This window comes from Myotis davidii, unplaced genomic scaffold (genome assembly GCF_000327345.1).
Source record: "Myotis davidii unplaced genomic scaffold, ASM32734v1 scaffold674, whole genome shotgun sequence".
In the NCBI taxonomy this organism is placed as follows: Eukaryota; Metazoa; Chordata; class Mammalia; order Chiroptera; family Vespertilionidae; genus Myotis; species Myotis davidii.
The window spans coordinates 872645-884342 of NW_006286674.1; positions in this window are offsets into that span (position 1 = coordinate 872645).

Here is an 11698-nt window from a genome sequence, read left to right on the forward strand (position 1 = left end):
AAGAGTTATCACAGGAAGAGAGAAAACACCTGTGGGAGGCAGTTAGGAATTTAAGTGCCGTGGAAAAGCGAGGCTCTGGAATCAGGCTGCTCGGCCAGCCTCTGGGCTCTAGCACCCACTCTCTGTATGAATTTGGGACAAACTACTTCACTGCTTGGAGCCACTGTGCAGGTGCGCTAACAGTAAATACCAAGGCAGTTGCGAACATTGTAGATAATACACATCAAGTGCTTAGCCCAGAGCCTGACAACATAGTGGGTACTTGCTAAAGGAAAATTCTGGGCCAACTACTTCTACAGAAGTAACTGGGGCTTTGCTGTAAACGTAGAACCGCAGCCTCTCTGGGTGTATTGTAGCAGAACTGCAAGCCTTTCATTGACCTGATTTGGCATTTTTATTAATGAAGACATCTGGGACCATGGACTGAAAGCCTCGGGTTTTCAAAACTGGTTCTACCACAGTCACACCGTATGACTAACCCCGGGGTTCCTTAAACCTTTCGGGGTTCCTAATATATGCCCTGCCCCCCAAGTGGGGTTGTTGGTAGCTTCAGAAGTCAGAGAGCATGCCAACATCAGATGTGTCCTGTGTAGGTAATAATGGCACGAAGCACGGACTGGAGATGGGCCCAGCGTAGGAGGAGTATAATCTGGCCGAGGTCTCTAAGCCTATGGGCTGGGCTATGTAAACATCAGCCTAGCAGGAGGCCATGGAAAATTTCACAAACCAAAATTGGCATTTGGAGCTGAACTGGAAAGCTGTGAACACAGGATGTTGCTGAAAATGGTGCCGGGTAGCTGCTACCTGAGGTTTTGGCAGGCTTTACCCCCTGCCCGTTGATTGCAGAAGGATGTTGGATCGTCAGGAAACGGGGATTTGAAATGATCCCACAGGAAGGTGTGAATAACAACAAGAAGCAACAAACAAAGCCAACCAGGCCAGGTCTAAGGTGGTGGGGGGAGGTGGGGTTGGAAGACAAGTGAATTCTCACTTTCTGAAACACTGCAGTAACTCCCAAGGAGACCAGCTGGCATTCAAAGATGGCTTTGTGAGAGATCCCTCCACCCTCTCCTCCCCTCCTCCATTAATACCTCCTGGAGGAGCGGAGGGAAAAGTAGCAGTTTAATGGGACAACTCATTTCTGCCTCAGGATGCTGGCAGTCCTCCACGGAACAATGTGCCCTGGACACTTGCTATATTTTTGGATGCCCAGCACATGTTCCTACTTTTTTTCTGGTAAAATCACTTGGGTTTTTGGGCGGGGAGTGGGGGGAGTTTCCTCTCAGTTATGTACAGTCTTGGTGGGGTGGGGCTGTCAATATAGGTACACTGCCCCCCTCTGGCCTATTAAACTCACCCTCCTGGACTCTGAGTTGAGTTGAACGATGGATAAGAATGGGCAAAATAATATTGGAAATAATATGACTCCATGGCCCTCACTCAACCTTTATTTGGTCAACATAAGAAACATCCAAACCTGTAAGAATTTTTAGGAGTTTACTTGAGCCAAACTGATGACAATTGCTGGGAAGCAAAATCCTAACAGATTGAGAAAATGCTCCAGAGAATGGCAGGTTTGCGCCTTATTTTACACATTACAATCAAAGCAGGAGGCATAAGGGCATTACATAAAATCCACTGTATAACAATGAGGGGATTGGTGGTTTCTGCTCTGGTTGTGCCCTGAGGGGTTCAGAAAAAAAAAAGGAAATACCAAAGGTATGTTATTTTAGATACAAAAAGACAATAGACAGGTTCAGATAAGATAAAGAATTGACCTTTGTCAGGGAAGATATTGGATGTGACTACCTGCCATGGCCTGCTTTCAGCTAGATTCAACCTGTGGGTCGCGACCCCTTTGGGGTCAAACAACCCTTTCACAGGGGTTGCCTAAGACCATCGGAAAACATATATAATTACATATTGTTTTTGTGATTAATCACTATGCTTTAATTATGTTCAATTTGTAACAATGGAATTGGGGGTCACCACAACATGAGGAACTGTATTAAAGGGTCGCAGCATCAGGAAGGTTGAGAACCACTGAGCTAGGTTTTAATTTCAGCTCATCCCATGTGGTTGCTTTAGGTGTCTGAATTTGTAAGGCCACTGTGCAGGCTTCCCCTGAGTTTGTCAGGTTTAGTATATGGCCCCTTTTTCCTCCACAATCAGTTTTGAGCAAAACTGACAATTGCCAGGAAGCAAAATCTCCATGAATTGAGAAAATGCTCCAGAGAAGGAGATGTAAGGAGGGTTATGTGAAATCTATTGGTGATAGATTACGGGGGCGGGAGAAAGCGAAGTGAGGAAATCTCTGGGATTGGATAAAAAGGCAAAATAGGGAAGCACATCCTTTTTTTACATTGGTGGGGATAGGGTAGTTAATAATTAACACACAGAGAGGATATTTGGGGAAGGAGATAAGAATGAGGGATTCTGTTGTGTGCAGTTGTACCCTGAGGGGTCTGGAAAAGATTACTCTGACATTTCAAAAGTATGTTACCTTAAATGCAAAAAGACAATAGATAGGTCCTGGCCAGGTAGCCCAGTTGGTTAGAGCCGTGGTCGGCAAACCGCAGCTCATGAGCCACATGCGGCTCTTTGGCCCCTTGAGTGTGGCTCTTCCACAAAATACCACGTGCGGGCGGACACGTACAGTGCAAAGTTGACTTAAGACTTTAAGTAAAGTTTATTAAGTTAATTTTAGGGAACGTTGTGGAGTGAAAGAAGATGTAGTGTCGAGGACCGAGAGCACCAAGGTTGCGGGTGCCTGGTCAGGGCACATACAAGAATCAACCAATGGGTGCATAAATAAGTGGAACAGCAAATCGACTTGTGTTTGTTTGTTTGTTTTTTCTCTCTCTCAAAGCAATTTTTTTAAAAAGACAATAGACTTGTTTAGGTAAAGACTGACTTTGTCAAGGAAGCTATAGGCCTAGAATGTGACTACCCACCATGACCTGCGTTTAGTTAGGAATTTTTATGTTCAGACCATCCTATGTGGTTACTTTCAGTACGAGTTTGTATAAGGCCACCATGCAAGCCTCCCCTGGGCTTGTCAGTTAACATGTGGCCCCTTTTTCACCCACATTTGTCAATACTTGGTATTGTGGGTCTGTTATAGCCATTCTAGTGGTGGGTAATAGTCGTTGGTTGCAGTTTTAACTTGTATTTCCTTATGTCTAATGATGTTAGCATCTTTTCATATGCTTATTGATCATGTATATCTACTTTAGTGAAATGCTTATTAAAATCTTTTGCTCATTAAAAACAATTTAATAAAGAATATATTTACCAGTATATTCTTATGTGTTGTAAGAGTTCTTTACAATGTGTCACAACCCCTGAAAATACATCCTGCATATCAGATATTTACATTATGATTCATAACAGTAGCAAAATTACAGTTATGAAGTAGCAACAAAAATAGTTTTATGGTTGGGGGTCACCACAACGTGAGGAACTGTATTAAAGGGTTGCGGCATTAGGAAGATTGAGAACCACTGCTTTACATATTCTGGATATAAGTCCTTCAGCAGAAATATAATTTGCAAATTATTTCTCCCAGTCTATGGTTTGCCTTTTCATTTTTTCAATGGTATCTTCTGAAAAGCAAAAGTTTTTAATTTTGATGAAGTCCAGTTTATCAATATTTTTCTTTTAATGGTCATGCTTTTATGATATACTTAAGAAATCTTTGCCTAACCCATGTTCACAAAGCCTTTCTTCTATGTTTTCCTTTAGAAATTTTGTAGTTTTAAATTTTGGCATCTAATTTATTTTGAGTTAATACCAGCAATGTGAGGGAAGGATATAAACTTTTTTTTTTTTGCATATGGATATCCAATTGTTCCAGCATCACTTACTGAAAAAACTATTGAATTGCCTTTGTATCTTTGTCAAAATCATTTGACCATAAATGTAAGGGTTTATTTCTGCAGTTTATTCTGTTCCATTAACCTATATGCATATCCTTAGGTCAATACCACACTGTCTTGATAATAAAAACTCCAATTTTGTTTTTCTTTTTCAAAATTACTTTGATTTTTCTAGGCCCTTTGTATTTTTATATAAATGTTAGAATTAGCTTGTCAAATCCTACAAAACAAAACAAAAGCCTGTTGAGATTTTGATTTGGTTACATTAAAACGATAGATCAATTTGGGGACAATTTCAATTTTAACAACATTGAATCTTCAAATCCATGAACATGGAGTATCTCTATTTGATTAGATCTTCTTTACTCTATCTCAGCAATGTTTTGAAGTTTTCATTGTATAGGTCTTATACTTCTGTTAAAATTATTCCTAAGCATTTTATTATTTTATGCTGTCATGAATGGAATTATTTCCTTAATTTCATTTTTTGTTTGTTAATAGTGTGAATCCTGCAATAATTCTATTAAACTTGCTTATTGGGTATAGTAGACTTTTGTAAATTGTTGGGGAGCACACAAGACTTGACTGGAAAGTTTGTAAGGAGGACATTCTGAAAAAAGGAAAACGTGTGGAAAGCCGCCTGCCCTGTTTATCAGAATTCCGACTTAGGGGAGACTTAGGGGAGTGTCGAAGGCGGCGCCCCTGATTATTGCAAACAAGTCTGTGCAAGTGCAGACCCCCCAGGTGTTTACTGGAATCCTTATGCTTAATCCCTGGATGCCCTTGCCTACAGGACAATGTAAACACACGTGTCCTCCCAAGATTACTCATCCTACTGATGGTATCTAAGGATAAAAATTCCAATAAAAGCCTAATGAGGCAGGCAGTCGAGGCTGCCTGGCTTCTTCAGCCGGGCCGTCCCTTAGCCCTCTCCCCCACAGTGAAACTCTGTCAGAGAAATCTCTTCATCCGTCGTTCAGGGGCTGCTGGCCAGGCCCAGCAAGGTGGTGCTCTGTGTGAAGAACCCCAGCAGTAAATCTTAGGCTTTGCTACATACAAGATCATGCTATCTACAAATAAGGACAATCTTACTTCTTTCTCTCCAATCTGTATGTCTCTAATGTCTTTCTCTTGCCCAGTTGTACTGGCTTGGACCTCCTGTATAATGTTGAATAGAAGTGGTGCGAGCAAACATTCTTGCCCTTTTCTGCCCTGTTCTTTTGACAGATCCTGGACGCTCTCTTTTCAGAGGGAGCCCTGATGCCTCTTCCAAAAAAGGAGAAGGTATTGCAGATACGCAGGATCCTACAGTACAGAAACTTGCCAGCCGTAGTCTGAGACTCTCTTGTTATCTCTCTTCTCCCCAACCCATGGATCCCTGTCTTACAGCCCAATTTTCTGCCTCCATAGCCAGTCCCGTGCTCAAAGCCTGTCTGCTTCTTTAGGGTATCCCTTCAGTATCTCCTCCTGCTTTCTTGACTCCATGCCTAAAAGACTCAAAGCTCATAAGAAACCTATGTTTCTCTCTTAAAGTTCCCTCTGGACAGCCTGGTCCTCTCAGCACCAGAGTTTAAGAATCTCAGGGGAGTAGCACGTGTCTCTTTGCCCCCTTCCATGGGGACTTGCGAAGGGAAACTGAAAATCAACTAAAATGCTTGGATCTCTGATGAAAGTTCTCTCTAAACCCCGAAAGGAGCTGAGTGCGAGTCTTAAGAGAAGACCTTGACAGCTGAGACTCTGCTAGGCCCTGGGGGTCCTGCATGAACTCCTCTCTAGGCTCCAGCTGCCTGTGCTCTCTCTCTCCCATTCTCTCCCCATGCTGCCTCCTCCCAGCTGGAATGTCTTCCCACTGTACTCTGCCTGTTCATAGCCTGCCCATCCATTAGCACCCAACTCCAGTTCTCTCTCTTCCACAAAACTTCCTGATCACTCTGGTCCCTAGAGACCTCTCCACAGCTGTATTCAACTGCCACCCAATGTAGCCCATGATCACAGCCGATTTATACTATGTCATTAGTATGGATTTTCCCAGTCTACTTGGATGTAAGAAACGTTACATTACTCCCAGTCTAATATGGGCCACTAATAGGGATATCTCCATATCTTTGAGCTTCATGTAGTGGCAAGTCTTCAGTACACCTCAATTCTGCAGAGTTATTCACTATGTATGCCCCAAAGCCCATTAGTTAGATAGTGGGAACCAAATTCAGCTGCCATGCTGAGCTCAGAGCAGTCATTGAGAGAAGCCTCATTGACCAAGTGACAAATGGGGTTCCCTCACGCTACCTCCCGACATTCCAGCCCTCCTAGACATTCCATAGGACCCTGCAGTGGCCACCCCGGATTGGAAGTGGGAGGGCTTGCACAATCCTTTTTAGCCCACTGGGTATGCTGCCAAAGCTGGAGATCCCTAGGCCTGCAGGGGCAGCCAGGCCGCCCCCCGCCCCCCATCCCCACCCCCCAGCAGCCCCTGTCTCCCTAAGGCTGTTCTGGGGCCCTGGGGAACTCCATCCTTGACCCTGGAGTCTGCAATTGTTTCACTGTTCATGCTCTTTCTGCCTGCAGAGTGCATGCCAGTCTCACTGCCTTGCCAGCATTTCCATAGCACGCAGAGGGCCATGAATTATAAAAGTTGCTTTTCTCCAGTTAATTCAAGCTAGTCTGGCGTGAGTCCCTCATTCTCCTTTGTCAACAAGGCAAAGGCTCAGTTGTTCACCCAGCTTTGTCTTGAAGGGAGGCAGCTCATTCCCTGCCCCTCCCCTCACCCTCAGAAGCCCCGATTGTGCCTTTCACTTGACCCTGCTCTGAAGGCTGTGGAAAATCGGCTACTGCGGGATAGTTGGGAATAGGACGGGGAGGGGTGAAGTAGGTTGGAGCAGTTTGCAGTTGACAGCTCTCTGGTTGGGTGTTATTTTACTGTTGGGCAAGAATGATCACAATAACACCGGTCGGAGGTCTCTGAAAGCCCAGGCAGGAAGTGTGGAGGGCCCATCCAGGTGCTAGGGGGCAGGATGTGGTCTGGTCGCTGTCCCAGGTCTCACTGTTGGAGCTGTTAGACAGAATGCCTGTGGGTCCTTGACAAATACCTCAATTTCTTTCCAATTTTGAAAATCTGATGGCTTTTAAGGGCAGTCCCTCCTAGAGCTTGTTCCTCCCCGCCCCCTCCCCCCCAGGACCTCTACCTTTCAGTCCACCACTTCCACTGATCCTCCTGGATCATCTCCTGCAAAGCCAGAGTGTGATTCACTTCTACCCGAAGTCTCCCTCTTTTAACCCCAGGCAGGTCAGTTCCCTGTTGTTTTCTTTTCAGCAACCCAGGGCTCTGTTTGATTGCTTTTACATGTGCTTAGCTGGGGCTTTGAAAGGATCTAAAATTCTATCCCTTAATTTTAAATTCCCTAAAGCCAAGGGTTGCTTTTTTTTGTTTTTGTTTTTTGTTTGTTTTTACAAATAGAAGGCAAGACTCTCTACCAGCAAAAATATGATGACTTCCTTTATTGCGGTGTTCAGGAACTGCTCCGAGGCATGCCTGTGTTGACCAGCTCCCACCAACCCTCACGGGTGCCTCACAACTAAACCAACCCTTGGATGTCTGAAGGAAAAACTCAAGAGTAGTTCCTTGGACCTGGGAGAGCTGCTACCCTTTCCAATGCCCCCCATCTCAAAGCCCCAGGTCCCCTGATGCCTCCCTCCTCTGTGTAGACCAAGATGTGTGTTCAGTGAGGTTAACAGGTTGATTTTCTGTGTGCATCCTCTTAGCCCAAAGAAAAGGGTTGGTGGAAAAAGCAAGTGGAAGTTTCTGAAGGGGAACTATTTCAGAGCAGGACTTCCTGAGCCCTTGAGCACACCAGATAAGTGACTGAGCCTGTAATTTAAACAACCAACTGAGGAGGCGCTGATTTGCAGTTATGTTTGAGAACCAATGGGAGATCTTTGCCACTGAAAGTGTGGTCCTCAGACAAATAGCGTCAATCTCACCGGAGAGTTTTTAAGAAATGCAGAACCTTGGGCCCCATCCAGACTTCCTGCATCATAATCTGCATTTTAATAAGATCTCCAGGTGATTGGTGCGCGCACTAAGGTGTAAGAATTATTACTCTGTTGATTGCATTGGACCACAAGCTTAAGCCTGGGCAACCTGGACTTGTGGGAGATGGTAGGTGGGGGCTGAAAGAGGTGGGAGGGAAGTTTGAGCAGCCCCAGCTCTGGTTTGGGAATATGATCTCAAGAGCCTATCTTTCTGCCCCAGATCTTGCAAACGGTGTCTAATAAGCGAACTATTTGTTCAGCTAGTTAGTTGTGTTTGTTATTACTATAATCAGTAATGGTTACTAAGAAAAGTGGCAGGATGTGTTTGTGGGAACAAAGTATTAATAGCCTATGGGGCCGGTCTGAGAGGGAGACCCTAGTATCTGTCACAGCCTTTATTCCATGCTCACTCAGACATTCTCCACCTCCTGCAGAGGCCTCCCCCTCAGTAGCCTTAGTTCCTCTGAATGTTCTGTTCCTACATCCTGTTTCTGCTTTTTTCTAGCTCTTGACATTTTGACTTTTTTTTTTCTTCCTGTTCCAGACCCCTAGCTTGCTTCCTGGCCTCTAATATGACTCCTTCTTTAACCTTCAAGCCTTCAACAGGTAATTTTTTAGCACCATCTGTGTACTCCAGTTAGCACTGAGGATCCAAAGTGAATCCAAGGCACACTCCCTTAAGCTTGGGCCACCTGGACTTGTCGGAGATGGTAGGTGGGGCTGGAAGGGGTGGGAGGGAAGTTGGAGCAGCCCCAGCTCTCCAAGGTCATCGGACTTACAGCTTTGCGTGGATGACCTCACTGCACATTAGGGACTGTGCTAAATGCTTCACTTATCTAATCTAACTTTATTTGCACAGTCATTGCCCAGAGGTTTCTAGTTGAAGAAGCCCAAGTTACAAAAGGTCAAGTAACTTCCCGAGGGTCACAGCTTATTAGTGACATTGACAGGATTCAAGCCCACCCCCGATAGCTTTACAAGTCTGTCTTAAACAGAACTATGAAAGACTTTTTGTTTGTCATCCCTGTATCACCAGTGCTCAGGACAATGTCTGGGCTTGTGTCACACAATCAACATTTGTGGAAGGAAGAAAGTGTTGTTTTGAACCATCTCTTGGGCTCCACCCTTCAGCCATGGATCCTCCTCAAGCCCAGTCCTGAGGTCCCTCAGCTCCTCTGGGCATCACAGTCTTCCAGATCCACAGGCCCAGCCCATCGTGTGGGGCCCTACCTCCCGGATTTACCCCTGCTGCTCAGGGGCAGGCAGCCAGACCAAGACACTCTTGTCTGACTATGGAGTTAGTGGAAGATTTCTGTCTAGAAAACACCAATGCAATATTATCCTGAAGCTTTATAATTTCTATAGGAGAACATAACAATGTTGAAGGAATTTAAGTAGAAGAAGGATGGGCACAGCCTGTGCTCTCCTGGTGTTTTATAGGCTGTCACACGATGCCAGCTGCCTCCAACAAGGGCTGTGAGGTGAGAACCTGGTGTCCCCCCCTCTTCTAAGTGACCTCATGTTGCCTCCTCAGCATAGATGATAAGACCTTCCTTCCCTTTTCTGTTTCTCTAAAGGGAGAAAGCACCAAATAGGCACAGAGGGTGATTTAGATTTCCTGTAGTGCAGTTGGGACCTTGATTGTCATTATATTGTGGCATTTCCTTTTTCTGTGTACCTAGTGGGCAGTGAAAAGAAGGCCTGGAGGCTAAAATAGATTAAAACTGGTTGGCCAAACTAAATTAGACTCTTTCCCTTGTTAGGCCTTTTGGAAAGCTTTTTCAGGACTGGGAAATATAGGGAAGGGATTAGTTCCATATTATAGACTAGGAAACTGAGTGAGAGAAAATGAGTGAGGGGCCTGGAGTCATACTAATGGTTATTATGCAGGGCACAGAGGCTTCCACATGCTGTACACTTTCCACTGCACCACACATACACCTGTATTGACCATTCTGATCCTCATTATTGTAAGAAAATGCAAATAAAACATATCTATATCTGTATGTTTTTTTATCCCTCCCTCCTCCCCCCCAACTCTAGAAGCATTATCATTTTTCATGACATTCACAATAAATGATAAGGTTGGCTAGGTTGTGGTTAAAACATTGAATTTTAAAGTCAGGAAAATCTTTCTATACTTGGGCAAATTAATTAACCTCAGTTTCCTGGCCTGTAGATAGAAATTACTAATCCCTCCCTCATTGGCATAAGTCATGAGTAACTGAGTGAGATGGTGCATTTAAAGCACTTGGCAGAGTGTCTGGCACACAGTAAGCACTAAATAAATATCAGTTGTTGTAACTGTTTCTGAGGCTATTACTATATGAGCCCGGCTTGACTTTAAACGAGCCCACTCATGTGGCTTTCTGAGGAGTCCTCCTCCTTTAGGGAACCAGCGGCGTTTCGGCCTCGGAAGGCCCAGTCCTCTGTAGTTTGTGTTTGTTAGTTTTTTTTCTTGACCAACTTTCTGGCTCGTAGCTCCAGAATTGCAACCACATCCCTTTAGCCTTTACACTCATTTCAGACACGACTTTCAAAACCGAAATTTTAGCTGATTGTTTGATTAAGTCACAAACAGTCCTCCTATATGTTCTTATGATTTCCCGGTAACTTGGGTCTGCATTGCCCATGCCTCAGGGTCCAGAGCAGTTAGGTCAGAATTCATATCCATTTTGAAAGAGAGAGCTTACTTCCTTCAGTCTCTACAGGAAAAAAAAAAAATTGCCTCTTGGGAATCAAATGATCTGAAACATGTTGCAACAAAGGGGTTTAATGTGTATGAATTACACTAGATTAAAATCTATTTACATCTCTGGGACTTTGCCAAGTCTAAAGAAGGAATTCCAGGAATAGACCTGCTCTAGTGTGCAATTTCATAAAATTTTATTTCAAATGAGGCAAGCAGTTGATGCCAACTGACATTGGGTTTTCTCGATGCAGAATGATAAATATGGCTCCTTCATAGTGCTCGTTTGAGGCACATAGCAAGCGTGGCCATTCAGTATATTTACAAATCTATTTCAAAATTAAACATTTGCTTTTTCACTCCTGTTCAGTCTCCAGCATTTATTTATTTGATAAACATTTATGGAGCGCCTACTATGCTAGCCACTGTTCAGTATGATGGGGACAATGTTGAACAAAGTGTTCTTGCCCTCATTCTAGTGAGGAGACAGCCAACAATAAAACAAACAACATTCATAAACCACTAAAATATCTCACAGTGAGGAGCACGACCCCGAGAATTAGAATAGGGGAATTCAATAGAGAGTAACTGATGACGACTCTATAGCAAGCTGTTGACACAGCATTCTCTGAGGAAGCAAAGGACAAAAGCCTTTCTGGGAGGGGAAGACAATCTAGACCAGAGGCTCTAGGAATTGCATGAATCTGATATCCTCTCCCTGCTCTCCTCTATTCCACCACATTACATTGTAAATTCCAAATAGTCAGGAACTGAATGATCCATTCTTATGACGAGAAAGTGATTCCTTCAACTAAACCTTTACCTCCTTCAGCCTTATGAAAACCTTCTAAAGTGTGAATCAGAACTTTTCAGGACGTTCCTCCAATCTCTGCTGCTGATGAATGCCACCACTATGCTCAGCTGTTCAAGTAGAAACCTGGGGCTCATGTCAAGACTCTGGTATTTGATCAAGATATTTTGTTTGGTAAGCTGGCTACTTTTGATATATTTCTAACTAGAAAAAGGTAATTGAAAGTGCTCACATTACTTGACTTAGCCTAGATAATTTCTGCTTTTCTTTCTATCTTAAACTCAGGCTTCC